General features: G+C 45.5%; 1 protein-coding gene across 2 annotated transcripts in view; it reads right to left on the bottom strand.

Annotated features, from left to right (window-relative positions):
• Window positions 1–20,111, bottom strand: part of csf2rb (colony stimulating factor 2 receptor subunit beta) — a 78,836-nt gene extending 58,725 nt beyond the window's left edge. The window contains exon 1 of one of the 2 annotated variants that reach the window (XM_059953437.1): window positions 17,755–20,111. The gene's annotated coding sequence lies outside the window, so the exon portion shown is untranslated. Of the gene's footprint in view, window positions 1–9,497; window positions 10,079–17,754 lie in introns of those variants that run through there. The other variant, XM_059953438.1, reaches the window with a different exon arrangement.
• Between the last annotated feature and the right edge of the window lie 6,490 nt (window positions 20,112–26,601).

Here is a 26,601-nt window from a genome sequence, read left to right as displayed (position 1 = left end):
CCAGGACCAGCCTCTCTAGGGTCTTGGTGATGTGTGAAGTCAGGGCCACTGGACCGTAGTCAATCAAGACTTACAATTGGTCCTTCTTGGGTACTGGGACCACACATGATGTTTTCCACACAGTCAAGACCAACTCCAGACTCCGACTGAAAATGCGCTGGAGAACTGCACACAGCTGCTCAGCACACTCCTTCGGGATCTCAGGGTACACACCGTGCAGTCCCAATGCTTTGCCGTGTCTGTGTTTCCCCAGAGCCCTTCTCACCCGCTCAGTGGTGATGACTGAGGAATTGGTGGAAGGTGGGGCTGGGGGAGGTGAAGATCGGGATGATGGATGGTAGGTGCAGGGCAAGGAGGGGACGTAGACAGTGCTAGTCTGTGTTGTTCATCCACATGTTGAATTGGAGGAGGGAGGAGAGGTGTTGGTGCTGAGGGAGCATCGGGTGCCTCAGCACTTAGGTTGGTGTGCTGAGGGGAGTGTGAACAGGAGGGCATTTGTCAAACCTATTGAAGAATTGGTTTAACTCATTAGCCCATTCACGGCTCCACAGCTAGGCTGATTGAAGCCAGTTATGCTCTTCATGCCTGTCCATGCCTCTCATGGGCTAATCTGCCCAAGCTTGTTCTCCAGCTCTCTCCTGTATTCCTCTTTAGCCGCACAATTAGGCCTACACAGTAATATCTATGTAAGTCTCCAAAAAGGTGAGAAGAGAAGAGGGAATCCAGATTTGGGAATGGAAGAAGACGGAGAGAGGTGGAGAAGAAATTACTGGAAGTTAGAGAAATTGATGTTCATGCCGTCAGGTTGGGGGATACTAAGGTGAAGTCCGAGGTGTTGCTCCTTTAACCTGAGAGTGGCAGCAGAGGAGGCCATGGATCGACATGTCCGATGGGAATGGGAATTGGAATTAAAATGTTTGGCCACTGGGAAATTCTTCTTGTTTCAAGTTGGAAGAAAGTTATGGATGTGAAGTTTGGGTGTGGGCCTTGGATGGGTGAAAGATGGATGGAATATCCCCTTGCAGATTGCTTCCTAATTTGTCAACTTCCTTGATTAACGGGCTGAGGGTTCTTTGTCATTGACTTAGCTCAGTAAGTGTGGGGCTACGCATGCTCCAGGCAGCTGGAAAACTGATGGTTTTACTGAACAATTTTGTGATGGAGAATCTTCGGAGATTCTCTGGGGGTTAACTGTTGTGGCGTTCACCGAACTTGGTAACAAGCTGATAGACATTTCATCAGCAGTCGAGGTGACATCCTTGGTGCACAGTTGTCGGTGTTTCTTTCTGGGAATGCCGGTGTTTATATAGACCCCTGTTTGCTTGCCTCGCTCCTGATGGGCTAGCCCTTCAGTTGACCTTTTAATTCTATTGGTCCGTGTTTCTTTGGCTCTTAAGGGTTTGTATTATTTCATTATGTTTGTTTATGGAGTTATCAGGAGAGGGGCACACTTCCAAAAGTTTGTGTACCTACCTCGTGTTTGCCTGCGCCAGAACAACCGTGGTGTCTGATGCACTCTCGGAGACGTGAGGCAAGATATAGGCTTTTATTAGCTGGAAGAGTGCAGTCAGCAGCAAGAGATCCCCACACGACATCCTGGAGACTGAGGGGGGAGCAGTGCCTCCAATCGCCTTTATACAGGGGTCTGTGGGAGGAGCCACAGGAGCAGTCAGCAGGGCGGGGGGGGGCGTGTCCAGACAGGGATAGGTAGTTCAGCACAGTGTCCTTCTCTGCCTGCACATAGTGAAATCACGTCTTCATACCACCAGTTTGTGGCCCCATAAACAAAATTCTCTGCAGTCTTTCAATGGATCACTTCTCATCACCTCCGTTGGATCAGGGGGTAGAATTGTTATTGTTCTTGCAGTTTAATGTTCCTGTGCTTGCTTAAATCACCTATGTACATATAGTTGTTCTGCAATTATGGTACAGCTGCTCCTGTACTTTTCTAGAAACTTCTTAGTTTTCAGTAAGAGGTGTCTCATTACTTGAATCTGGCCATTTTATTGGTCAATTATTACCATTGGAATTTCTGTTATCCCAAGTCAGGTATGAGACGAGCATGACCACTTTTTAGTCTGCTCTCCCTTGATTTCTCGGTACTCAGTGTCGAGGAAGATTAGAATAATTGAGGACGAGAGCAGGTAGGTGTCCAGTACAGTCTATCAGCCTCTCGCATGATAAGATGTGTCTCTCCCTCTTGCTCTCTCTCTCTTACATGCTGCTCCCAGAGGAAAATCCCATACCAAACTTGTCTTTATTAAGAACAAACATAGCAGCCATATACCCCCCCCCCCCCACACACACAATTCTCTGCATGTTCTGGTCTCTTTCCAAAAGCTTTGTAAATGCCACCATCAGATATGCATTCACCAACCCCTTCCAATGCGTCCCAGGCACCTAACACTGTGCAAAATATTTTCCCACAATCGCGTTTAAGTTTTAAATGCACGTCCTCTTGTACTTGGCAGATCCATCCTGAATAAAGGATTTATTACCTTTGTAATTTAGTAAACTTCTATCAGCCTCTGACATTCCAGAGGAAACAACTCGGGTTTGTCCAGATTCTCCGTTCAACTCATGCTCTCAAATCCAGGCAGCACCCTGGTGAACTACCTCCTTCCTGTAACGGGGTGAGCAGACTGCACACTGTCCTCGTCCTCCAAGCAACACAGCTTCCCGACTCTGAAGACTCGACCTGCCCCAGCGATGAAGGCATGTTCGCCAAGACCTCGGATGACTAAATGTGGCAAGGGGGAGAGGGGGCATCTGGGAACCTCCTCATAAAGTGGCCGCAGAGTGCACGTTCATGGTCTTCTGCTGCTGTAGCCCGTCCACTTCAAGGTTCAACACGTTTTGTGTTCAGAGATGCTCTTCTGCACACCACTGTTGTAACGTGTGGTTATTTGAGTTACTGTCGCCCTCCCGTCAACCCGAACCGGTCTGGCCATTCTCCTCTGACCTCTCTCAATTAAAAGGCATTTTCACCCATAGAACTGACACTCACTGAATTTTTTTTGTTTTTTTTTGCACCATTCCGTGTAAACTCTAGAGACTGTTGTGTATGACAATCCCAGGAGATCAGCAGTTTCTGAGATACTCAAACCACCCCATCTGGCACCGACAATCATTCCACGGTCAAAATCACTTAGATCCCATTTCTTCCCCATTCTGATGCTTGGTCTGAACAATAACTGAACCTCGTGACCATGTCTGCATGCTTTATGCACTGAGTTGCTGCCACGATTGGCTGATTAGATACTTGCGTTGATGATCTAATAAAGTGGCCACTGACAGCAAACGTGGGTGGCGAACAATTTAGCCTCCGATGTATGTTTAACACAACACATGTCATCCTTCCCCTCAAAGCTGCTTTCACTAAACCCATATTCCTTGCTTCCAATAACATTAAAGAAATCTCTCCACTTTAACAGGGAAACTGTGGAAGTTCTGATGCAGAACATGAAGCATGAAAAAGTTTTAGAAGTGTGGTTCTGTTCTGATAACTCTGTAGGCAAACAGATCGAAAGAGACGCCACCAACAAACACCCAAGAGTCAAAAGAATTCAAAGGTCAACAAAAGGGGTGGCCAATCAGGACCTAGGCAAGCGAACAGAGGCCTACGTAAATGTGAGCCCTCCCGGAGAGAAACACTAACAACTGCGCACCGAGGATGTCACCTCGACTGGTGACTAAATGTCTGCAAGCGAATTGCCAAGCTCGGCGAACACCACAGTGTCAAATGCCTTAACTCAAGCTACCAATATTCACCATCTGCCTTGAACACATTCAGCAACTAAGTTCCCACAGCCGCCTTGAAAAAGAATTCCCGATATTCACAATCCTCTGGTGAAGACATTTCTTGAACAAATGACCTTCAGACTGAGAGATTGCGGCCCAGATTCCATGAATACAAAAGCACATAAGTATGTCAAACCCACAGTCAAAATAAATTTGTTATCAAATTACGTATTTGTCACCACATACTACCCATACTATATATATATATAAAGATTTGGCCTCCACAGCTGCCTTTGGTAAAGAATTCCACAAGTACATCGCTCTCTGGCTAAAGATATTCTGTTCTAAAAGGAAACACCTCTATTCTGAGGCTGTGTCCTTTGGTCTTGCATTCTCCCATCACTGGAAACATCCTCTCCACATGTTTAACAAAACATTTCACCATTCATTTTAGGTTTCAATGAGGTCACCCCTCATTCTTCTGAATTCTAGTGAATACAGGCCCAGAACCATCAAATGCTCTTCATATGACAAGCCATTCAATCCTGGAATCATTTTTGTGTACCTCTCCAGTTTCAGCACATTCTTTCCAAGATAAAGGGACCAAAATTGCTCACAACATTCCAAGTGAAGACTCACTAGTGGTTTATAAATTCTCAACATTACTTCCTCACTTTTATATTCTAGTCGTCTTGAAATGAATGCTATCATTGTATTTTCCTTCCTCACCACTGACTCAACCTGCAAATTAACCTTTAGGGAATCCTGCACAAGGATTCTCAAGTCCCTTTGTACCTCAATATTTTTTATTTTCTCTCGATTTAGAAAATAGTCAGCCCTTTTATTTCTTCTACCGAAGTGCATGACCATATACTTGACACTGTACTCCATCTGCCATTTCTTTGCCCATCCTCTTTGTCCTTCTGTAGCCTCTCTACTTTCTCAAAACCATTTGCCCCTCCACCTATCTTTATATTGTCTGCAAACTTTGCAACAAAGCCATCCATTCCATCATTGACATTTAACAAAAAAAACCGGTCCCAACACGGACACCCTGTGGAACACCACTAGTCACTGGCAGCCAGTCTGAAAAGGTTCCCTTGATTCCCTCTCTTTGCCTCCTTCCAATCAGCCTCTAATTTATCCATGCTGGAGTCTTTCCTGCAGTAACATAAGCTCACAGCTTGTTAAGCAGCCTCACGTGAGGAACCTCGGCAAAGGCCTTCTGAAAATCTAAGTACACAACATCAACCAATTCTCCTTTGTTTGTCCTGCTTGTTAGTTCTTCAAAGAATTCCAACAGATCTGTCAGACAAGATTTTCCCTTGAGGAAACCATGCTAATTGCAGCCTATTTTATCACGTGCCTCCAAATGCCCTGAGACATCATCCTTAACATCTTCCCAACCACTGAGGTCACACTAACTGGTCTATGCTTTCCTTTCATCAACCTTTCTCCCCTCTTGAAGAGCGGTGTGACATTTGAACTTGCACAATATAACTTATGAAAAACGATACAGGAACAAAGACTGATAACAATCAGAGTTCAAATTAGATGTCAAGTTCAAACTTCAAAGGAAACTTATTATCAAAGTATGTATACGATGCCGTATTCAATCCCGAGATTCATTCTCTGGCAAGCATTCAAAGTACGTTTTATTATCAGAGTATGTATACTTCATCCAAACTTGAGATTTGTCTTCTAGCAGGCAGCCACAAAGAAAGAAACACAAAAGAACCAACTGAAAACAATAGAAGACTGCCAAATGCCTGGCGTGCAGAGAGAGAGAGAAAGAGAAACCAATCATGCAAACAGTATTCAGAACTGACGTTCAGAAAGCCAGGTACCACTGCAACCAAACCAGACCATCCGGGACCATTGCCAATAGAACAATACAGAACAATCAATAAAAAAATTCACACAAGTAACCAATCTGTAAAAGATAAAATGTACAAATATATTAAAAAATAATACTGCTTGTTATGCTTTCTAACTTCAAGACATTAAATTAATTGAAAGAAAACATAAGAGTTTGAAATACGGGTGTAACGTGGATTTACCTTAAGCGGGGTGCGCACGTATCACATGGTACAGTGATGACGTAGGCAATTTATGTATCTTTACATATAACCTGTTATGAATTATTTAAATAAATAGGAAAGCTTAATCAAACAATATATATACACACACACAAGACAACTCAAATATTACTTAAATATCCTGCTGCTGCTCGTAAGGAGTTTGCACGTTCTCTTTGCGTGGGTTTCCTCGGGGTTCTCTGGTTTCCTCCCACAGTCCAATGATGTACTGGTTGGAAGGTTACTTGGTCACTGTGACTTGTCCCATGATTAGGCTGGGATTGAGTTGGGAAAATGCTAAGCGGTGCAGCTGGAACAGCCAGAAGCACCTACTCTGCACTGTGTATCAATACAACGTGATGGCAGGGATGGCCAACCTCTGACGCATGCGCCAAAAGTGGTGCATTGGACAATTAGAATAGGCACACTGCATCCCAGTGATGGTAATAAAAAAGTAAGCCTACTCATGCAAAAGGTATTAACCAAAAACCTGTTTGTAGAAAAATCTATAACAGATATACAAGTATCTTAGAGCTAGAAATGGGTTTTACTGAGAATAAGTCTAAAACTTAACAATTATTGTTATTGATTTTATTATTTCATGTACATCTTTTGGCAAGTGTTATCTTCTTTCATATTAATCTGGTTTCAATTAAAAAAGTATGTTCAGTGAGTCAAACTGGAAAGAAGGACTTTTGTTCTGCAGTCATTCCATAACTGTTCATACACATTTGATACTTGTTTGATCCTGAGGCGTCTGCACCAACGGTGCGTCACAGGTTTTTGTCAGTCAGTTTACAATTGACACTCACATGCTACGGAGTTGTGCTTTGTTCGTCCTTTGTGAACATTTGCAGTTTTGTACTTTCAAAAATTAAGCCTTGTTTTTACACTCAGTTACCCATCACAGTGCAAAAGAAAATGAACAAAAGAAAAGCAGAAAGTGATAGTAAGTGTGAATTCAAAGAAAATGAGTTCTTATTTATAGTGGGTCCATCAGGAAAACTGCTGTGCATTGTTTGTGAAAACACTTCCTCACATAATAGAAGACATGATCTTAATAGACACTATAAAACACAACATCAGACTGAAATAGAAGGGAAACTGAAGCTAGTGCCTGGGTCTGAGTTACAGAAAGAATCTGTGATTAAGAAAAAGGAAGAAATCAAAAGACGACAAAACATATTTGTTAGAAGTCTCATTAAGGTAAGTAATGTTATCTTGTTTTTTATATTAAATCAATGTATCATGTAAAATGCTAAATATGTCCATATTAACATATTTTTTTACAAGAATTGAATGGGGGTACAAGAGTTGTATGGTGCATCTGAACTCGTGCGTGAAAAAATTGACGCATGGAACGTAAAAGGTTGGCCACCCCGGAATCAGAGTAATAAAATGCTCAACTCTACTGAGATACAGAAGCTGTAGTCTTTGCAAGCGAGCCTGTACGTTCTGTACAGTGATCAGTGCTGAGGTGACTGAAAGACTGACAAGAAATCCATGTGAAAAAGGCAGAATGTACAAATAACTTTCAAAAAATAAGAGTTGTAGGATGTTCGAAAGGTGAGGATTCAGCCCAGTGTTGCGGTGAGACATTATCAGCAACCAATTCATTTCAATAATTCTGCCCTGCCCTTGTTGGCTGACCCCGATACTAAGGCTGTAACTTCTGCTTCTAGAAGATGTTAACACAAGGGACAGCAGATGTGGAACACCAAATCATCTGCTGGAGGAACCCAGGGGGTCCAACAGCATCTGTGAGGGGGTGGGGAAGGAAATAATTCTGTCCTGATGCAGGGCTTGGCAATATTGGAATTGGCAACAATTCCTTTACTCTTTGTAAGGCCCATCACATACAGTAAACGTAATCACAAAGAAGGCACAACTGTGCCTCTATTCCTCAGGAGACTGCGGAGCTTCAGCATGATGTCACAACCTTGACAAACTTCTATGGATATGTAGCAGACAGTGTATTGACTGGCCACATCATGGGCTGGTATGGAAATGCCAATACCTTAGAACGGAAAACCCTACAAAAGGTCGTGGATTTGGCACAGTACATTATGGGTAAAGCCCATCCAACCATTGAGCACAACTACATGTAACACTCTCATAGGAAAGCAGCATCCATGATCAGAGATCCCCACCACCCAGGCCAGGCTCTTTTCTCACTGCTGCCATCAGGGAGAAGGTACAAGAGCCTCAGAACTCACACCACCAGCTTTAAGAACAGTTACTACCCCTCAACCATCAGGCTCTTGAACAAAAGGGGATGACAACCCTCTTCTACTGAGATGTTCCCACAACCAATGATCTCACTTCAAGAACTCGTTATTTGTTATATTTATTTATAGTTTCATTTCAACAGTTTGCTGTCTGGAATGCACTTGATCTTTCATTGATCTTCTTTACAGTTACTGTTCTATAGATTTGCCGAGTATTCCCTCAGGAAAAAGAATCTTGGGGTTGTATGTGGTGACATACAAGTTCTGATAATAATTTTACTTTGAAACTTTAAAATTCTGAGGTGTTGCTTCAGCCACTGACCGCCTTCAGTCCCATAATTTGTTGTTTTGATTTCCTTGACACACCAGCCAAGGAAAACATTCTTCTTGTACATATGAAATATACATATTTCACAGCACAGGAAGGATTACAACATATTACTGTTACAGAGCATTCCCACCACTCTCATATCCTCACTTATCTTCCTTTAATAATTGTTGACTGTACAAAGTCACTGGAGAGAGGCTGAAGCTGGTGGACATACGAGTTTTTATTTGGCCAAACAAGCAGGAACCATATTGGAGGCACTTGGAAGAAGAGACCTTCCTGACCCAGTAACACATGACATTTCTACATGCCAAGGTCCTTAGCAGGATAATCCTATAGTTACGATGCTTCCTTTGAATTACATAGTTTTCCAAACAGCTCCTTCTTTGCACCCACAATCCAGACACCCAGAAAGTTATTTCCCACTGATTCTGGGCTGCATCCATGCATATGCAGACATCTCAGGTCAGTGAGTGTTTGTTTGTTTGCAATTGACCCCAAAATGCAACTCCAGGAACACAATTGTTCTGGGAGCATATTTATTGAGGACAGCGCAGGATAGGCTGTCCCGGCCATTTGATTCACCCTGCCCAGCGGTCCCCCGATTTAATCTGAGCCTAATCACAGGACAATTTACAATGACCAATTAACCTACCAATCGGTACATCTTTGGACTTTGGGAGGAAACAGGAGCACCCGGAGGAAACCCACACGGTCACAGGGAGAACGTACAAACTCCTTAGAGGCAGTGGCAGGAATTGAACCCCATTGCCTGGCACTGTAAAGCAGTGGCCTAACCACTTCGCTACTGTGCCACCCACAAACTCAATCTACAATCCACATTCAGGTATGAAGACTGGTTGCTGGTGAAATTAGTATTTGCTGTATACTGTAACTTCAGAATATGCCCCAACAATAAGAATTCTGTTTTTATTTAGCCAGTTAAATATAAATCCCTCAGTTCCCGTGGCAGAATCTGGATCACTAATCTAGATAACAAATCCAATAACATATCCACAGCACTACTGACCTCCGTGTAGTAGGCACGTTACTGGATTAATCCAAATCTACTCAGCCCCAAGCCATCAAGATTTCCGATCAGCCCTATCGATTGCTACTTACACTGCAGTCACAGATAATCCAGGGCAATTCCACACTTCCTCATTCACAGGACAACCATCAGCTGCAGGGGGCTCGCTTGGTGAGACAGGACACGATTCCTCGCAGCAAGGATCTCGAGCAGAACTGGCCCTTTTTCCCCCGAGAGAATCACTCTGATAAATTCATTGATGTCAGTGTTTCTTTAGAACTCTCAGTCTCTTTCCCCGTTGTGTTCTCTGCCTGTTCTGACTTCTCGCTGGCTCTCTCTTTGCCTTTTCTTGTGTTTAACAAGTCCTGCTATTGTAATTTCCTGGAAAGACCAATGCAGTCTTTGCCAACGTCACTAAATGCATCCTGAGTCATGACTTATTTGTAAGACTAGCTCTGGGTATGGGAGGGACAAGAAAACAAGAATTGCAACTCTCTCCCACTTGCAAATTGGGACTCTTCAAGGCAGCTCTCTCTCTCTCTCTCTCTCTCTCTCTCTCTCTGTCTATTACTGTCTGTCTGTCTCTCCCCCCCCTCCAGCTCTCTCACTCTTTCTTTATCTTTGTCTCTGTCTCTTTGATTCTTTCTAGCTCTCCCCTGTCTCCATCTGACTAGTTCTCTCCCCCTCTCCCTTTCTGTCTATCTCTCCCTCCCTGTCTCTTAATCCCTCTCCTACTTTTTCTCTCCCTCTCCAACTCTCCCTCTCACACTCTCTCTGACTTTCTCTCTTGCTCTCTTCCTCTCTCTGTCTCCTTCTCTGACTTTCCAGTTCTCTTTCTCCCTCTCAATCTCTCTCCCCTTCTGTCTTCCTCTAGCTCTCTTTCTCACTGTCTCTATTTCTCTGACACTCTCTCTCATACACATTCTCTACCTCTCCCTATTTTCTCTCTCCCACCTCTCTCCATTGCCTCATCTGTCTGTCTGACTGTTTCCCCCTCTCTGTTTGCCCTCTTTTGCCGTTAACAGTTCCTGCTGCAGTAAGCGTGACCCAAGATTTTCTTCAATGGCACCTACACCCAACCTCTCTTCCTCCCTCATGGATCTCCCCTGCCTTCAATATTCTTGGTCTTCAATAGATGGCCACAATCATTCAACCATTGGAACAGGAGGTAGAAGCAAATTGCCACCACAGATTGTGACCATCCAATGTGGCACACACTCTGGCTGAGACCTGGGCTCCTGTGGCCTCCAGAAGCTTGTTTCACCCTTCCACTCCGCTTCCCACCAAATGGGATCCAAGAACTTTAAACCCTCCCCTTTCAGGAGGAATTTCTTTAGTCAGAGGGTGGTGAATCTGTGGAATTTGTTACCACAGACGGCTATGGACACCAAGTCATTGGGTATACTTAAAGTGGAGATTGATAGGGTCATGATTTGTAAGGATGTCAAAGATTACAGGGAGAAGGCAGGAAAGTGGGGTTGAGAGGGATAATAATTTGGCTACGATATCCTAATTCTGCTCCAATGTCTTGCGGGCTTTTGGTTTGCCACCTCAGCCATTTAGTGCCCCAGCAAAAGCACCACAGAACAGTGAGCGCCTGGGTTTCCTCGAGGTGCCCCGGTTTCCTCCCACATCTAAAGAGGTGGAGGCTGGGTAGTGTGCTGTGGGCACACTATCTCGGTGCCAGAACTGAGCACCTCCAGCACATCCTCGGACTGTGCTGGCTGTTGATGTAAACAGTGCATTTCACTGAACAATTACACGTACACTCAGAGGCCACTTTAGTAAGTAATCCTGTACACCTGCCCGTTAAGGTAAATATCCATCCTGCCAATCACGTGGCAGCAACTCAATGCATAAAATCATGCATTCATGGTCAAGAGGTTCAGACCAAACGTCAGAATGGGGAAGAAATGTCATCTAAATGACTTTGATGGGCTGGTTTGAGTATCTCAGAAACTGCTGATTTCCTGGGATTTTCACGCATAACAGTCTCTAGAGTTTACAGAGAATTAGCGTGAGAAGCCAAAAAAAACATCCAGTGAATGCACTTCTGTAGATGAAAATGCCTTGTTAGTGAGAGAGTTCAAAGATGAATGGCCATATAGACTCAAGCTGACAGGAAAGTGACTGTAACTCAAATTACACACGTGACAACAATCGGTTCCAAGGTTGTCAAGCTGAGGAGTGGTAGTGGGGACAAGCTCCCACTACCCAGAAGTGTTCCTCACAGCATGTGCCTCAAACAGCCAAGTCCAGCTCTGGGCCTTCTCGTGTGGCTTAGCCTCTAAGCCCAGAGGAACTGTTTCTACTGACAGGAGGAGGGGCGAAGGCGGGTCCTGGTGCCTTAAAACCTGTGCTTCGGGTAGATGGAGCTTGTCAGCCTGGGAAGGCAGTCCATCTAAGAGAGGGAGAACTCTGATTTCAAACCTCTGCTGCCTTGCGGCCATACACACTCATGGGAAAGGCTTCGGGAGTAAACCCTGAGGACAAATCCGGTGCTGGAGTCCCTCAGGCAGTCCGACGTTGTCTTCAACCTCGTTCTGGCAACTCCCGTGACAACACCGGAGCCAAGCTGTATCAGCCCTTGCCCTTCCCTCGGACAACATTGGTGTCATGGAGAGGGGAAACTTGCTGCATGGGCAACTGCCGGTCATCCATACAACCCTGCCCAGGCCTGCATCCTGGAAACCTTCCAGACGCAGATCCACGGTCTCACGAGACTAACGGATGCCACGCACACACACAACAGCTGGATGTAGAAGAGCATTCCTGAACGTAAAACACATCAGACCTTGAAGCATGCGCTACAATAGGAGCAGACCTCAAGCGTACACTTGGTATTAGGAGGTACCTAATAATGTGGCCACTCAGTGCATATACAATGCCTATAAAAAGTATTCATGTTTTGAGTTTTACAACGTTGAATCACAGTAGGTTTAATTTGGTTTTTTTTGACACTGATCAACAGAAAAGACTTTTTCATGTCAAATTGAAAACAGATCTCTACAAATAGTTCTAAATTAATTAGAAATGTAAAACACCAAATAATTGACTACATCGCCTCTAATATGACTGGTGCAGTCAATTGGCTTCAGAAGTCACATAATTCAAGAGGCGGATACGATAGGGTCTCTTAAGAGGCATTTGGACAGGTTAGAAAAATAGTGGGCTATTGGTAAGCCCAGTGATTTCTAAGGCAAGGACATGTTTGGCACAGCTTTGTGGGCCGAAGGGCCTGTATTGTGCTGTAGGTTTTCTATGTTTCTAATTAGTTTAATGGAGATCACCAAGTGCAGATAAGGTGCTTTCAATTGATTGGAGTAAAAATACACCTGGAAGGTATCTGGAGGGTCCAGATACTGGGGAGTCAGTATCCCGGCAAAAACTACACCATGAAGACAAAAGGACACTCCAAGCAACTCCTCGAAAAGGTTATTGAAAAGCACAAGTCAGGAGATGGATACAAGAAAATTTCCAAGTCACTGAATATTCTTTGGAGTACAGTTAAGTCGATCATCAAGAAATGGAAAGAATATGGCACAGCTGTAAATCTGCCCAGAGCAGGCTGTCCTCAGAAACTGAGTGACCGTGCAAGAAGGGGACCAGTGAGGGAGGCCACAAAGAGGCCTGTGACAACTCTGGAGGAGTCACAAGCTTCAGTGTCTGAGATGGGAGAGACTGCGCAAACAACAACTGTTGCCCGGGTGCTTCACCAGTCACAGCTTTATGGGAGAGTGGCAAAGAGAAAGCCACTGTTGAAAAAATCTCATGAAATCTCAGCTACAGTTTGCCAGAAGGCATGAGGGAGACTCTGAAGTCAGCAGCAAGAGGTTCTATGGTCTGATGAAATCAAAATTGAGCTTTTTGGCCATCAGACTAAACACCATGTTTGGCGTAACCCAAACACCACACATCATCAGAAACTCACCATCCCTACCATGAAGCATGGTGGTGGCTGCATCGTGCTGTGGGGGTGTTTCACTGCAGCAGGCCCTGGAGGGCTTGCGAAGGTAGAGGGTAAAATGAATGCAGCAAAATACAGGGAAATCCTGGAGGGGAACCTGATGCAGTCTGTAAGAGAACTGTGCCTTGGGAGAAGATTTGTTTTCCAGCAAGACAGCGACCCCAAGCAAAAGGCCAAAGTTACACAGGAATGACTTAAAAACAACAAAGTTAGTATCCCGGAGTGGCCAAGTCAGAGTCCAAGCCTTAATCCATTGAGAATTTGTGACTGGACTTGAAAAGGGCTGTTCACTCTCAATCCCCATGCAAACTGACAGAGCTTGGACAGTTTTGTAAAGAATAGGGAAAAATTGTAGTGTCCAGATATGCAAAGCTGATAGGGACCTATCCACACAGACTCGAGGCTGTAATTGCTGCCAAAGGTGCATCTACCAAATACTGACTTCAAGGGGGTGAATACTTATGCAATAAAATATTTTGTTTTATATTTGTAATTAATTTAGATCACTGTGTAAAGATTAGTTTTCACTTTGACACGGTCGAGTCTTTTTCTGTTGATCAGCATCAAAAAAAGCCAAATTAAATCCACTGTGATTCAATCTTGTAAAACAATAAAACATGAAAGTTTCCCTTGGGAGTGACTGCCTTTTATAGGCATTGCATGTCATTATATAAAAATATAAGTAAGTATAGAAAAAAAAGCACATGATTCTGCAACCCAATCCAACAAAGATTTCCTGGAGGGCATTTGTGAGGGCTAGGCAGAGGGATCTCTTTGACCTGTGGCTTTCTCAGTGAATCTGCTGGAGCTGGATTACGGGATCATTGTGGTGCAGCCCTCTGCTGCAGGGTGCATCAAGGCAAGAGATGCACTGCCTGGTGTATTACTGAGGCTTTGTAATGCATTGGTCAGGCTGCAGTTGGAGTTTTGGGCCCCTTATCTAAGAAAGGATGTGCTGTCATTGGAGAGGGTCCAGAGGAGATTCATGAGAACGATCCTGGGAAAAGACAGGGTTAAGATACGAGGAGCGTTTGAACTCTCTGGTGGTTAGAGGAATGAGGGGTATCTCATTGAAACCTACCAAATATTGAAAGGGCTAGACAGAATAGACCCGGAGAGGAAGTTTCCTCTGGTGTGAGAGTCTAGGATCAAAGAGCACAGCTTCAGAATAGAGGGACGTTCCTTTAGAACAGAGATGAGGAGGAATTTCTTTAGCCAGAGGGTGGTGAATCTGTGGAATTCATTGCCACAGGTTGCTGTGGTGGGCAAGTCACTGGGTGCATTTAAGATGGAGGTTGATAGGTTCTTAATTAGTAAGTGTGTCAAACGTTGCACGGAGAAGTCAGAAGAACGTGGTTGAGAGGGATTATAAACCTGTCATTACGGCAGAGCAGACTTGATGGGCTGAATGGCCTAATTCTGATCCTACGCCTTATGATCTTAGTGTTTCAGCTCCATGGCTCCCAGGCAGATCCACCTTTCCCATGAGCTTAGCTCCAAGCTTCTGGAGATGTGCTGCAGTTGAATTTTAACCTTCTGAGGATGATCTAAACAGCCCTCAGACAATGGGAAGGTGTCTTCAGCATGAAGTGTGGCAGAGTAGAGGTCTACAAGATGACAAGAGGCATACATAGAGTGCACAGTCTTGGACAGACTTTCCTCAGGGCAAAAATGACTAGTTTTATATAGTTTGCTGCCAAATTACCCTTCTGCTTATTCATCTAATATGACAGATGCACTCTTTCAGCTTAAACCATTTCAAAAAGGGTTGATAGCTATAATTTATAAATGGTTATTGAAATTATGAATGGTATCTAACGATAAAATTAAACGTTCTTGGGAACTGGAATTTCAAGAGTCATTTTCAATGGAGTAAAATTTTTCATTTGGTTAATAACTCATCTATTTGTGCCCGTCATTCCTTGATACAGTTCAAGGCAGTGCATCGGGCAGATATGTCAAAGGACAAACCAGCATGTATATTTTCCAACATCAATCCCATTTGTGACAGATGTAATATTGAGGTGGCCACTTTATCTCTTATGTTCTGGTCTTACATAAAGCTAGACAATTTTTGGTGAGATGTTTTTAAAATGTTATCAAAAACTGACTAGGTTGAGAGACCATAATTTTTCAGGTGAATGAAGGGAGGGTGTCAGAGGTAGTTTTGTTTTACACACAGAGTGGTGGGCAGCTGAACACACTGCCAGGGGTAGTGGTAGAGGCAGATACATTAAGGACATTTAAGAGACTGATTGGCACACGGATGAAAGAAAAATGGAGGGCTACGTACAAGGGAAGGGTTAAATTGATCTTGATGTAGGTTTAAGGTTGGCACAGTATTGTGTTATAGTGTTTCATGCTCTCCACCTCTCCATCAAACACACTCCTTTCCAACCTCACAGGAACACAATAAACTCCTCAAACTCAAGCAGCGTCCATTATCAGAAAACCCATTCATCATTATGAGTAATCAGGAAACCCCTCCATCATTATCAATCATCGAGAAACCACTCCATCATCAATCATTGAGAAACCACTCCATCATTGAGAAACCACTCCATCATCATCAATCATCGAGAAACCACTCCATCATCGAGAAACCCCTCCATCATCATCAATCATTGAGAAACCACTCCATCATCATCAACCATCAGGAAACTCTTCCATCATCATCATCATCTATCATCAGGAAACCCTCCATCATCAACTATCATCAGCAAACCCTCCATCATCATCCACCATTAAGGACCCCTGACCAGCCAGAGCAATCTGGTTGCTGTCATCAGGAAGAGGGTACAGGAGCCTCAGGAACCACACCACCAGATCCTGTAACAGTTACTAACCCTCGACCATCAGAGTTTCAAACCAGAGGGGATAATTTCACTCACCCCATCGCTGAACTGTTTCCACAACCTATGGACTCAGTTCCAAAATGTGTTGTATTTTGCGCATTGGTTGTCTAGCTGCCCTGCTGGGACAGCCTTTCACTGATTCTATTGTGTTTTTTTGTATTCTTCATCAGGACCGTAAAGGACGAAGTCCTCCTACCAGGTGACAGGTGACAGGTGAGACCAGGCAGGGGGAGGGGGACCAGGTGACAGGTGAGACCAGGCAGGGGGTGGAGGGGGACCAGGTGACAGGTTACAGGTGAGACCAGGCGGGGGGAGGGGGACCAGGTGACAGGTTACAGGTGAGACCAGGCAGGGGGGAGGGGGGACCAGGTGACAGGTGAGACCAGGCAGGGGGAGGGGGACCAGGTTACAGGTGAGACCAGGCAGGGGAGAGGGGGGACCAGGTGACAGGTGAGACCAGGCAGGGGAGAGGGGGACCAGGTGACAGGTTACAGGTGAGACCAGGCAGGGGAGAGGGGGACCAGGTGACAGGTTACAGGTGAGACCAGGCAGGGGAGAAGGGGGGACCAGGTGACAGGTGAGACCAGGCAGCGGGGAGGGGGGACCAGGTGACAGGTGAGACCAAGCAGAGGAGAGGGGGACCAGGTGACAGGTTACAGGTGAGACCAGGCAGGGGGGAGGGGGGACCAGGTGACAGGTGAGACCAGGCAGGGGGTGGAGGGGGACCAGGTGACAGGTTACAGGTGAGATCAAGCAGAGGAGAGGGGGACCAGGTGACAGGTGAGACCAGGCAGGGGGAGGGGGACCAGGTTACAGGTGAGACCAGACAGGGGAGAGGGGGACCAGGTGACAGGTTACAGGTGAGACCAGGCAGGGGGGACCAGGTGACAGGTGACAGGTGAGACCAAGCAGAGGAGAGGGGGACCAGGTGACAGGTGAGACCAGGCAGGGGGGAGGGGGGACCAGGTTACAGGTGAGACCAGCAGGAAGAAGGTGGAGCATTTGCGGCCACACAATTGGCTGAAGATATTGTCATTGAAAAGAACGGCCAGGCTGGTTCAAGCTGACAGGCAGGTGACAGTAACTACAAACACGTGTTTCAACAGCGGTTGCAAATATTTTCGGTACAGCAGAGTTTAAAGCGAAGTCCCGCGGGCGATGAGAGTGACCGGGAAGGTGACGGTAACTCGGGTTACAGCCGCGGCGTGCAGTGAGCGTCCTTGAACACACAGCACGTTGAACATGGAAATGAATGAACGGGCGACGGCAGCAAAAGACCACCAGCATACGCACTGGCCACTTTATTAGGTACAGGAGAAACCTACCAACGGGGCTACTGCGTCTAACTTAAAGTGACGGTTAAAGTCACACTGGTAACTCCGCACTTTAACAGTTAATTCGATATACTTTTACGCACATCGCTGCTTCAGACGCGGGGTTTTGAATGGTAGTTTGATAAGCGAACAAGGTGAAATGACCCCGACTGAATAAAGCGAGTGCTTTAATGTTAAACGAGCGAGAGCTTACCAAGTGTTCAGCGTGCATTTCCCAGTCAGACAGCCAACTCTGACGTCCTTGATCCCGGCCTCTGCCAGCTTCTAGATCGGCGTGGACGCGGCCCTCGCCGCCTCGTAGAAGAGGGAGGTTTCAGACTCTCCTCCCCGATGTGAACTTTCTGGACTTACAGCGAAGCTGTAACATTCTTTCCAGCGGGGTGGGCTGAGGCAGGCATCGCTGTTCTTCACGTCTCGCCTCCACTGGGACTTTTTCTCTCTCTGTAAGAAGTTGGGAATTTCCAAGGAAAGTGAATCAGTTTCGTCCGAATGAAGCAAGTGCAGCAGGGTGGTCGGGCCCGAGAGCGAACTCCCAGGAGAGGAAACAGATTAGGAAAACATACAGAACCTCCTCTAGACTCTGATTCAAATTCACGTCTACATAACGGGTTTTTTTTTTCGGATCCGGATTTAGAATCACTTCGTTCTCCTTTACTCGCGTGTACTGGAAATGGCATCGAACAATCTTGAATCCAGTAACGCGTTAACAACCAACTCGACCCCCGGTTGTGCTGGGGGGGTGGGGGCAGCCCGCAAGCATAGCGTGCCCCACATGTTCCTCAGAGCAACACGGACGGCTACAACAATACCGACAAAACACCCCCTCACACAGGCTCCTACCCATAAGAGATAGGAACAGAATTAGGCCATTTGGCCCATCGTATCAACGCTGCCGTTTCATCATGGCTGACCTATTTCCCTCTCGGCCCCAGTCTCCTGCCCTCTCCCCGTATCCCTTCATGCCCTGACCTATCAATCAACCTCTGCCTTAATGACCTCCACAGCAACCACAAATTCCACAGATCACCTCCTGAGGAAATTCCTCCTCACCAACCTCCATTTGCCATCTGGCTAAACAAATTCCTCCTCGTCTCCCTGTACTGAAGGGATAAGGAATTCCTTTTATTCTGAGGCTGTGCCATCTGTTCCTGGACTCTCCCACTACTGGGGACAGCGTCTCCACGTCCGCTCTATCTCGGCCCTTCTGTGATGCATCTCTAAAAATTGAGAAGAATTATCTCCATCAGAACTCCAGGCTGCAGTTTGTACCTCAACCAGTGCAGGCCAAGCAAGCGCCATCTTCAGGCCAGCTCAGGGTCTGGAAAAACACTCAGGGTCAGCTCAAACTGGCCTCTCAAGGAGGCGGAATCTCTCATAAAGGACCCTCTGGTACAGAGGGTGCTGGCAGGCTGGACCCAAGAGTGGAGGCTCCCTCTGTCACAGTGGTCGTTGGCATCACCTCAAACAAGGAATGGCAGTAGACAGGCCCACACCTTAACCCAAGAGGAACGGCAGAATAGCCACGAAGAGACAGAGACAAGGGGGTTAGGCACAGGCATACCAACAGAGCCTCAGACTAAGTGACACCACAAAACAATTCATCCTCCATGACGCAGTAAGACCCCACTGGAGACCTCTTTAAATAATCTTAGAATGAGGGAAACCCGTGCCAGTCACAATTAACTTGACAAGTTTAAACCGAAAGCACAAGGGCTTAATAATTCTAGTTAAGATAATTAGTAAGTATAGGTGCTCCAGAAACCGAGAAGGTTAAACATTCTACAGCAAGCCCACGGGCTCATGACATCCTCATTGTCCAGGACCTGCCCTCTGCTCATTACTACAATCAGAGAGGAGGTACAGGAACCTGTAAACACACACTCAGCGATTCAGGAACAGCTTCTTCTGTTCTGCCATCAGATTTCTGAATGGTCCATGAACACCACCTCACCGTTCTTCCTTTGCACTATTTAAAACACTGAACGCTACAGCACTGTGCAGGCCTTTTAATCTCCTCTCAGGTTACCCGAACCCTTCCCTCACGTAGCCGTCCATTTTTCTATCATTAGCATTTTAAATGTCTGCTTCTACCATCATTTCTGACAGGACGTTGCACGCATCCACCACAGACTGTGCAAAAAAACTAACTCTGACATCTACCCCCGCCCCATACTTTCCTCCAGTCACCTGAAAATTATGTTATGATACAGACTAGCTTGCACCGGCTTCTGGAGTTTAGACGCTCTAGCTCCCTGGAATACCAATAGCTGGCGAAGCCCCTTTAAAGACTCGGCCCACTCCTCTAACTTGTGGCCGTGTTTAGGTGCCAGGATTTCAATATTTAAAGAGCACCTGAACTGAGCTCCATTGTCAGCTCAACTTTGGATTCTTGTCTAGCATCTAGTTCAGAACCCTGCCTTTGTTTCAGATTTGTATCATAACTCAATTCTGCTCTCGGATACTCGGACACTCGAGTCCTATCTATCCTCCTCTCGGTTTCTCGTCACAGTTGTATTAACCATTTCTGCCCTGGGAAAAAGTCTCTGGCTATCAACTAGATCTAAGGCTCTTATCATCCTGTCAAGTCATTGGTTTAATAGACTAAATAAAATAACGTTTTCAATGGTAACTCTCAGTAATTTTCTATGTATATCAATACATGTACAATATATAGTATATTATATCAATACATATATCAACAGTGTACTGTTGCCACTGTAGGTTTCATGGCATTTGTATTAGTGATTATAGACAAGATTCTGAACCAGGCTGTCTGACCTCAGAATCTTATCCATGTCCGATAATTGGCTGCATATCTCCTTCTGTCCTCTGTTCCTGATCTATACCAGGAGTAGGAGGATGGCTTACTCAGGCCAGGCTTGTAGAGTGACATGGCTGAAGCATATGAGGCCCCAAGTGTCAACTGTCTAACTGTAGAGAAAATGTTTCTCTGTGTGGGAGAATCTAGATCGCTAAATAAATAAATATTGATTGATTGAGATACAGCCAGGAATGCTGCCCCAATTGCGAAATGTATAAAAATAAGGGGCCACTAATTGAAAACCTGGATGAGAAGAACTTTTTTTTAGAGTTATAGAGATAGACGACACAGAAAGAGGCCCTTTAGCCCAACTCGTGCATGCCAGCCAAGAAGCCTTCCTGAGCTAGTCCAATTTCCGTATCCTTCGACCTTTCCGATCATTTTCCCTCAGAGAGTCAGAAACCTTTGGATCCCTCTTCCTCAAAGCTGTTTCTTTGAGTGTTGTTGAGGTAAAATTGGCGAGTTACTTGAGAGATACAAACGGGTGAAAGGGATTGGATGGGGATGTGCAGTTAACTTTGATCCCATGATCTTATTAAACAGTGATGCAGGCTTGAGGCCTACCCCTGCTCCGAGTTTGTATATTTGTAAATATCTATGTTCCATACCAATAAATGCCACGGTAGTGTCCCATTTAGCGCAATGCCATCGGAGTTCATTCCCCTGCCTTGCGGCTATACCGGCTCATGGGAAAGGCTTTGGGAGTAAACCCCGAGGAAAAATCCAGAGTCGGAGTCCCGAAGGCGGCTGACTGCTGTACCCAGCACCGGCACGGCAACTCCTACGATGCTGCTGGCACCAAACCGTATCGACTTCCGTCGTTCCTTTGGACCTGTCATCAGCATGGAGAGGGGGGAGGGCGTCCCACTGCATGGGTAACAGACGGATCTCCATATCAACTCTGCCCTGGCTTGCACCCTGGAAAGGCGACAGACCCCAGCGACTACCAGAGGCGCAGTACCCATGGTTGACCATGACTGACAGAGGCCACATCGGATTTTGGAGTTTGGAGTCGGTACATTTTTCACGTAGAACGCATGAGTTTCCTCCCACAGTCCAAAGACCTACCTGCCTCAATTGGTCATTAATTGGTTATTAATTGGTCATTAATACATTAATTGGTCATTGTAACTTGTCCCGTGATTAGGCTAGGGGGTTGCACCGTATCTCAGTAAATAAATAACATGGCTGAGATTGTTATGTTCACAGTGATGGTCAGGTTGGGGAAGGGAGAGAAGTTACACCCCAAAGCTGGATTATCTTTCACTTTCGTACCGCATCTGATATCTGTGTGATAAGTGTGTGGGAAATTTTGTCTGCAAGTCATGGACAGCAACTTACACGGATCTGTCAGGCTTATTTAACCTTGCTGGATCCGGAGGCTTTTTTGATCCAGCGCCTCTAAGTGAGACAACAAACCTGTTGACGATGATTTTTTTTATTAAGTGTTACAAAAGCGGGAAGCAAACAAGGAAGAAGAGCAAGGGAACAAGGAAAGACCAAGTCACGGTAGCGTTGCGGTTACCGTTATGCTATTGCAGCTCAAGGCGTCAGGGTTCTGAGTTCAATTCCAGCGCTGTCTGCGAGGAGTTTGAACGGTCTCCCCAAGGCATGTGTGGGTTTCCTCCAGCTGCTCTGGTTTACTCCCACTGTCCAAAGACGTACCAGTTGGTGGGTTAACTGGTCATTGTAAATCGTCCTGTGATTCGGCTGGGGTTAAATCGGGGGTTGCTGGTGGTGCAGCTCGAAAAGCCAGAGGTGTCTACTTCATGCTGTATCTCTGAGTGAAAAGTAAAGGAAGAGTAATCGTGGTCATCTCACGTGCAGACGGAAGAGGCAACAAGGAATTCCAGTGATAACAATTAACATATAAAATGGATTCAAGTAATGTGATACCTGCCACTGAATGCTAAAAAGTTTCTAGAGAAATACTGAAGCAACCGAAATGTAATTACTGGAGAAATCACTGAACACGTGATGATAAAAAAATACAAAAGGCTTTGGAAAGTTAGGCTTCAAGGAAACTATCAGTTCTACACCCCAAAAAATAACATCCTATTTATGTGATTTATTCAGAAAGCCTAACGATGGCCATTAACTGCCTTATGTGGATGGACTTTGATAACGTCTCGCAATAGAGTAAAACGTGGAGATTATTGGAATCGTAGATCCTAGGTTCTGCTGTGACACAGTCCCTCAGACAAAGTGACGTTGCGGATGCTGATCCTGCAAACCTGCCAGAAAGCGTTCAACTTCGGCGTCATCTGCGGGGTTCACGTTTCCGCTGAAGACCTTCAGACTGACAGCTGGAGCATGCTAGCACAGAGGCTCTTTGGCCCATCTAGTCATTCTGTGCGGGCGTGCCTTATTCTGATTGTCGAAAGTTGCTTCCGTTGTGACTGGTTAGTTTAGAAACTGCAGCTGCTTTTCCTGTTGGTGTCCAGTTTCAAATATCCTGGGTATAATGTGCAAGGGGCTTGCTCCCATCTTCTTTTGTTTGGGATAAGGATGCACAAACGATTGGGAAGGTCTGTTCTATGCGGACTTTTAAATAAGTATGCTCAATGAACGTAAGTAGTGTGTTAGACAAGTACTTAGCTTCGTAGTGTCTGTAACTTGCGGACCATGGATGTTTAGTCAATTTTTTATTGATTGTTGCAATCCCATTTGAAGTCAGTGTATCCCTGTCTCACTTGCCAGACCCATAAACCTGATTCAACATTACACTTCTCCATGCCAAGCTATTTTTTTGCTTAGTCTCATTACCCCACCACACCGGGACCACACAGCCCTTTGTACCCCTCTTTCCATGTACTTATCCACCCTTCCCTTAAATTTTCAAACTGAACCCCTCGCTCAGGGAAACCCGCACTGCGGGGGGGGGGGGGGTCATTGCTGTCCAGTCAAGTGACAACTGCTGGGAAAAGCCACCCTCAAGCCTTCTTTGAAAATGACTCAGCGTTAGTAACCACTGTAAAATTTGTGGGTCTGCTGTTAGCATAGTCAGCTCCACTGCCAAGATCTTTTCCCTCAATGCATTTCCACTGAAAGCTGACTGCAGGAGTTTCTTGGTGAAAACAGCTGAATATTCTGAAGTCAAAGGGTTTCCAGCAACTCGAGCAGATGTGAACTATCCCGAGAGGGATAACTTTAAAAGCCGATGCTGGAACTCTGACAGAGAGCGAAGCAGAAATGATGGGAGCTCACTCCCTTCCCAAAATTCAAAGGTCAAAGTAGATTTATTTTCAAAGACCACATATTTATTTTCCTGATAGGCTGAATGTATTTTACACTTAATTTAATGCACAGAACAATGTACCAGTAAAGAAGCCCCCCCCCCACCCCGAAGAGCAGGCAGTCTATCTGACTTCAGCAGATGCTCGTTCATGGATCAGTACTTGGAGATGTGATGTGGTGACCATTACAGAGACTTGGATGGCTCAGGGACAGGAATGGTTACTTCGGGTGCCGAGTTTTAGATGTTTCAGAAAGGACAGGGAGGGAGGCAAAAGAGGTGGGGGTGTGGCACTGTTGATCAGAGATAGTGTCACGGCTGCAGAAAAGGTGGACGCCATGGAGAGATTGTCTACAGAGTCTCTGTGGGTGGACGTTAGGAACAGAAAGGGGTCAATAACTCTACTGGGTGTTTTTTATAGGTCGCCCAATAGTAACAGGGATATCGAGGAGCAGGCAGGGAAACAGATCCTGTAATAATAACAGAGTTATCATGATGGGGGATCTTAATTTTCCAAATATCGATTGGCATCTCCCTAGAGCAAGGGGTTTAGATGGGGTGGAGTTTGTTAGGTGTGTTCAGGAAGGTTTCTTGACACAATATATAGATAAGCCTGGAAGAGGAGAGGCTGTACTTGATCTGGTATTGGGAAATGAACCTGGTCAGGTGTCAGATCTCTCAGTGGGAGAGTATTTTGGAGATGGTGATCATAATTCTGTCTCCTTTACAATAACATTGGAGAGAGATAGAAACAGACAAGTTAGAAAAGCATTTAATTGGAGTAAGGGGAATTATGAGGCTATCAGGCAGGAAATTGGAAGCTTAAAATGGAAACAGACATTCTCAGGGAAAAGTACAGAAGAAATGTGGCAAATGTTCAGGGGATATTTGTGTGGAGTTCTGCATACATATGTTCCAACGAGACAGGGAAGTTATGGTAGGGTACAGGAACCATGGTGTACAAAGGCTGTAATAACTCTAGTCAAGAAAAAAAGAAAAGCTTACAAAAGGTTCAGAGAACTAGGAAATGTTAGACATCTTGAAGATTATAAGGCTAATAGGAAGGAGCTTAAGAAGGAAATTAGGAGAGCCAGAAGGGGCCATGAGAAGGCCTTGGTGAGCAGAATTAAGGAAAACCCCAAGGCATTCTACAAGTACTTGAAGAGCAAGTGGATAAGACATTAAGGAATAGGACCGGATGAGATGTACCCCCAGGCTACTGTGGGAGGCGAGGGAGGAGATTGCTGAGCTTCTGGCAATGATCTTTGCATCATCAATGGGGACAGGAGAGGTTCTGGAGGATTGGAGGGTTGCAGATGTTGCTCCCTTATTCAAGAAAAGGAGTAGAGATAGCCCAGGAAATTACAAACCAGTGAGTCTTACCTCAGTGGTTGGTAAATTGATGAAGATCCTGAGAGGCAGGATTTATGAACATTTGGAGAGGTATAATATGATTAGGAATAGTCAGCATGGCTTTATCAAGGGCAGGTCATGCCTTAAGAGCCTGATTGAATTTTTTAAGGATGTGACACATTAATGAAGGAAGAGCAGTAGATGTGGTGTATATGGATTTCAGCAAGGCATTTGATGAGGTACCCCATGCAAGGCTTATTGAGAAAATAAGGAGGCATGGGATCCAAGGGGACATTGCTTTGTGGATCCAGAACTGGTTTGCCCACAGAAGGCAAAGAGTGGTTGTAGACAGGTTATATTCTGCATGGAGGTTGGTGACCAGTGGAGTGCCTCAGGGATCTGTTCTGGGACCCTTACTCTTTGTGATTTTTATAAATGACCTGGATGAGGAAGTGGAGGGATGAGTTAGTAAGTTTGCTGATGACACAAAGGTTGGAGGTGTTGTGGATAGTGTGGAGGACTGTCAGAGGTTACAGCGGGACATTGATAGGATGCAAAACTGGGCTGAGAAGTGGCAGATGGATTTCATTTTGATAAGTGTAGGTCAACTATGATGGCAGAATATAGTATTAATGGTAAGACTCTTGGCAGTGTGGAGAATCAGAGGAATTTTGGGGTCCGAGTCCATAGGATGCTCAAAGCAGCTGTGCAGGTTGACTCTGTGGTTAAGAAGGCGTATGGTGTATTGGCTTTCATCAATTGTGGAATTGAGTTTAAGAGCCGAGAAGTAATGTTGCAGCTATATAGGACCCTGGTCAGACCCCACTTGGAGTACTGTGTTCAGTTCTGGTCACCTCACTACAGGAAGGATGTGGAAACTATAGAAAGGGTGCAAGGATGTTGCCTGGGTTGGGGAGCATGCCTTATGAGAATAGGTTGAGTGAACTCGGCCTTTTCTCCTTGGAGTGACGGAGGATGAGAGGTGACCTGATAGAGGTGTATAAGATGATGAGAGGCATTGATTGTGTGGGTAGTCAGAGGCTTTTTCCCAGGGCTGAAATGGTTGTCACGAGAGGACACAGGTTTAAGGTGCTGGGGAGTAGGTACAGAGGAGATGTCAGGGGTAAGTTTTTTACTCAGAGAGTGGTGAGTGCGTGGAATGGGCTGCTGGCAATGGTGGTGGAGGTGGATACGATTGGGTCTTTTAAGAGACTCCTGGATAGGTACATGGAGCTTAGAAAAATAGAGGGCTATGGGTAAGCCCAGTAATTTCCACGGTAGGGACATGTTCGGCACAACTTTGTGGGCCAAAGGGCCTGTATTCTGCTGTAGGTTTTCTATGTTTCTAAATCTTTCTACTAGGATATTAGTCCCTCTCCAGTTCAGGTGCAAACTGTCTCTTCCGTACAGGACCCAAAGAGCCCTCCTTCCTACACCAACTCCTTAGCCATGTGTTAAACTGTAAGATCTTCCTATTTCTGGCCCAACTAACACTTGGCATGGGCAGTAATCCTGAGATCACAACCCTGTAGGTCCTGTCCTTTAACTTAGCACCAAACTCCCCTGCAGAACCTTGTCCCTCTTCCTACCAGAACCACTGACTGCTTACCCCCCCCACTTAAGAACGCTGA

This window comes from Hypanus sabinus, chromosome 29 (genome assembly GCF_030144855.1).
Source record: "Hypanus sabinus isolate sHypSab1 chromosome 29, sHypSab1.hap1, whole genome shotgun sequence".
Taxonomy (NCBI): Eukaryota; Metazoa; Chordata; class Chondrichthyes; order Myliobatiformes; family Dasyatidae; genus Hypanus; species Hypanus sabinus.
The sequence above is the reverse complement of the archived record's forward strand: the minus strand, read 5'-3'. Positions and strand labels throughout refer to the sequence as shown.